Source organism: Pinus tabuliformis, chromosome 6 (genome assembly GCF_031772625.1).
Source record: "Pinus tabuliformis cultivar Carrire ecotype Pingquan chromosome 6, CPIR1, whole genome shotgun sequence".
In the NCBI taxonomy this organism is placed as follows: domain Eukaryota; kingdom Viridiplantae; phylum Streptophyta; class Pinopsida; order Pinales; family Pinaceae; genus Pinus; species Pinus tabuliformis.
In genome coordinates this window covers 1,705,506,720-1,705,511,597 of record NC_142292.1, presented here as the reverse complement: position 1 = coordinate 1,705,511,597, position 4,878 = coordinate 1,705,506,720, and positions in this window count along the sequence as shown.

The following is a 4,878-nucleotide window of genomic DNA, read 5'->3' as shown; positions in this document are numbered from 1 at the left end:
TCAGATCTTCAACTTGTGGTCAATCAAGAAATTTACAGGTGTTTGGAGCAATTTTCCAAAGGAGAAAACCTTGGTTGAAGGGTTAATTTATGAGCTTTGGTTATTGTAATTGTAGGATCATCTATAGGGGATAAATCGAGGGTTTATAAGACAATATCGAACCCTCAATATAGATATTCTCTTCACATTGAACCTCCTCTTTTAGATTAATTTTTTTAACAAGGGAGATTGAGATTTTCTTAAGGGTTAAGGATTATTTACTAAGGCCAAGTTCATTTCTCTAGGCTAATATCTCTTGTTGTTAAGGGGGTTAAATTTCTATGGGGTTGAGTCCTCTAGGATGAATTTATGCATGCAATAAGGGAGACGCTGATATATCCTTAAAGAGGCCAATGTCTTTTTTTTGGAGAGGCAAGGTTTCTTCTACAAATGTTGAGCTTGTTAAGGGTCTCAAGACCAAATTTTATTACCTTCCTAAAGGTCGAAATATGATCTCCATTGGGAAGAACAGTGTTTTCATTTAAAGGGCTAAAATACTACCAAATAAGGCTAACTTTCAATAAGGGTGTGTGGTCAAATCCTGAGATCAATTACTATAGCTTTCAATGAATCTGAGATTTATACGAGGTAAGGGCCATAACTTTTAGGGGTATTGGGCCAAGTTGTTGACATACATAGGAAGCATAGAACCTTCATTTCACTGTTGGGTTGGAGCCTAAGAAATTGTTGAAAATTGTAACTAGATTCAATATTCATTATGATGTAATTATAAAAATGACATTGTATATTCTTTGTAAAGAAAGAAAAATGAAAGAAAAACAAATTATATTTTATTTTGGAGTATGGGTTTCGTATTCAAGTTTGAGTCAAAAACATGTTCTTCGTGCTTTCAGGTCTTCTAGGATAAAAAATAATATTGATCATGTGTCATAGTCCCATTTGGACTCATCGTAATGAAGAAAAATACCTATTTTATCAAGAAAAATCCATGGATAAACTAGAGACCAAGTCAGCCCAGGAGCAAGATCAAGTCGACCTAAAGGAGGGTTATTCGACCCTCAAGATAGGATATAAATACAAGGGATCTCGACCTCATTTGGAAGCTTCATCTAAAGCAAGTTCGATTTGCAGTAGTGAAGGAGAAAAAGAGAAGTTGGGAGGACGAAGAAGAGGAGAAGAAGATGAAATTTGTCAAGGAAACGTTTTTCTCTTGCCTCGATAGGGTTTGTGAAGCTGCTAGTTGTAGGAGGTCAAAATTCTTGAGTAGTTGTATGGGGGGCCGAAATTGTAGGGTAAAAATTCTGATGCAAGGGTTGAAGTTGATGTAGCAGTGTAGTAGTATCACAGTTCTAGAAGTTGTCTCAAGGGAGATATTGCTAGGGGTTGGCTTGGGGCTTGGAGGGTTTGTTGGCTTGGGTATTTGGGTCTTGGAAGTCTCCTTTTGTAAGCATGTTGTAAAGAAGAAGAGAAGCATTTTTGTGGGTTTTCCCCTTGGAGGGGGTTTTCCCTAGCTTGGAGCTTATATCTTGTATACCATGCCTCTTTGTGATTTTCATTGTATTTGGTAATTTCTTGATGAACATATATAAAGAAGTAATACATACCAAATAACATCACAATTAATTATCAAGATAAGGAAAGTAAGTTATAATCATCAAGTCTCCATATTTTCCAACATGGTATTAGTGCTAAGGTTCAGGAAGGAGATTGAATATCACAATTTAGTTGACATAATGACAAGGGTTATGAAGAAGAATTTCAAGTTTCTTGGGGACCTCACTACATCCATCAAGAGTTGCTTGTTGAAGATTATCTCTAGATTAACAATGGAAGCAACAAAAGGAATTTTGTTCTCCGCTCTATCTAGTACTTTTAAATATGAGAATGTTTGGGTCATTAATAGTGAATCCTACAGACATATGAAGGGAGAATGCAGATCTTGTCAAAAGGAAATTCATCTCATTCTATCGAATTTGGAGACAACAAAAACTATCGAGTGAGAGGAATTGGGTTTACATCATTGGAGATCGAGTTACGTGGAAACATTCACCTCAACAACATCTGATATGTTCCAGGTTTGAAGAAAAATTTACTTTATATTTCTTGTCTATAGGATAAGGGTGACAGAGTTTCTTTTGTTGATGTCAAGGTTTTGGTTTCGAGTAAGGGCTCTAGTACTAATGAAACAAGGGTAATTGGGGTTCATGAGGTAAAGTTGTATAGACTCTATACACCTTTGGCCCAAGATCTAGTTCACTTAAATGTGAGTCCTTCCGAACTATGGCATAAAAGGTATGGACACCTTCATTATAAGATTTATCTTATTCAAATGGTCAATGGAATCCTTAAAATAAAGGAAGATCATGAAGGGACCTGTAAGCGATGTGCTCTAGGCATGAACGTAAAGACCCCATTTGCAAGTAGTGACATCATATCTAAGTAAATTTTATATCTCATACACTCAGATGTATGTGGACCTATGGTAGTAAATTCTCTTGGGGGGCACCAATATTATGTAGCTTTGATTGATGATTACTCAAGAAAAACTTGGTTATACTTTATCTTGAACAAGGATGAGGTCTTCGACAAGTTTTAGGAGTTCAAGAATGAAGTGGAAAGCCTAATAGAGAGAAAGATAAAAATTATGAGATCCGATAATGGTGGAGAGTACACCTCCAAAGAATTTATAACTTTCTATAGGAAAGTAGGAATCAAGAGGGAGCTCATTGTTCCTTCTAATCCTGAACATAATGGTGTGGTATAAAGTGAGAACTATACTATTGAATAATGTGTTAGAGCTATACTACATGATAAGGATATCCCTCAAATTCCTATGGGAAGAGGCATGTATGACAATTGTTTACTTGCAGAACCAAAGTCCTCATAGGATCCTCAACAACATGACTCCAGAGGAAGCATTTACAGGAAAGAAGCAAAGTGTCGATCATCTTTGTATATTTGGATGTCCTATGTATATTCATGTACCCAAGGATAAAAGAAAGAAGTTAGATCCTACAATTTAAGGGGCATATTTGTTAGGTACAATGTTTCATCTAAAGCATACAAAATCCATATTAAGGAGGTTTATCGAATTGAGGTAAGTAGAGATGTTATATTTGATGGGAGTATATATTACAAGAAATCAAAGGGTGTTTCAGTTGACTCTGATGAGGAAGAGATACCCATCTTTGAGGATATCTTTAGGGATAATGATGGTCAAGAACTGGGACCTACTCATATCCATTGAAGATGATATTATCAAATAGGATGGAAGTAAATCTAAGGCATGGGGACATTGAATGGGTGGTGGAGTGTTAGATCACAGATAAGGTATTAAAATATCAACCATGGTAGTATCTAGTAGATATTTCAGTGCTATTACAAAAGAATCAGAAGGTTTTTGAAGACATTCCCCCAGGTAGACCTCACGATAGAGGCTTTGATAACATCATTGAGTCAGAGGAGGGATTATAGCTTGTTATTACCACTCTCTACCAACATCCAAAGGCCTACAAGGATGAAACTGAAAGATCCATCCTAGAGTTTCTTACATTGGGTCACATTTTGCCTAGCTCGAGCTCATTTTCCTCATCGGTGGTTCTAGTGAAAAAGAAGGCCAAGACCTTACAAATGTGCATAAACAATAAAGCCTTGAACAATAAACCATTAAGAACTAGTACCCAATCCCTAAGATCAATGAGTTGATGGATGAGTTGAGGGGAGCTAAATATTTCTCCAAGATACATTAGAGGATATTTTAACCTAAAAGCTCCCATGAATTTTTCATGTAATTTCCATGTCAAAATAGATAAACCAATCAAAATACTTTAAATTTAAAAAGAGGTACATGTAAATATTTTGGAGGGAAAAGAAGAAAAACAACTTTTTTTAATTGTATTTTCCGCTTATCTCCTTATAGGTATACTCAAATTTCAAGCATAGAGACTCATTGGATACAAAATTAAATTCCACATCCAACAAGTACCCATCATGAATATTTTTTAGAAGACCAACATTAATAAAAATTGAAGATACATTAAAAAAAGTGTGTTGAATATGATTTTTTAATGTATCTTTAATTTTTACCAATATGAGACTAGGTGTTGGTAGGATGTTTCCTAGGGAAGAGAATGAGTTTGTAGGAATTTAAGAATTAGACCAAGAAAATTTTAATCCAATGGTTGCGAAATATCCACATTCCTAGATTTAGGTAAAATTATGGTTGCTTTGGGTGGGTTAGGAATACCAAAGAAGAAAAAGCTATCTTGCATTAGCATAAGAAGTGGTGATTTCAATCCCTATTCTTGAAGAAATGACATATTGAGTTCAATGGCAAGTAAAATAGTATGGATATTCTCTTGGTATGGGTTCATATCATAGGGCTTCCATTGACTTTTTGGTTTGAATAGGTGTTTAAAAAAATCCATAACACCTTAGTTACTTTTTGCAAAGTGCATTTATCTTTCTTAAAATTTGGGTACTATGCTATGGCACAAGCCTTGGTATGGTTGGAGTGAGAAAAGGTATAGCAAAATCAATTTATATCATAAGGGAATTCAACCTCTTCCATCTCAATCTAGACTATAACAAGATTCCATTAAGGTTTGTGCACCACCATTGTTATGGACACTTTTTTGTTCATGAAATTATTGAAGCATGCGAAAAAAATTGGGCTCTCACAAAGCATCCAAGAGGCCCAAAGACATTAAAACTAGAAATAGTCTAGATTGGAAGCAGGAAAGAAAATATAGGGGTTCAAGAAATTTTGAATGGTCTTCAAATAAGACTTATAGTCAGTACTCAAACACTATATAAGTCAAAGAATCCAACATGGTGGAAAATAACAATAACGAGAAGAACACAATTTCAAGTAAGACC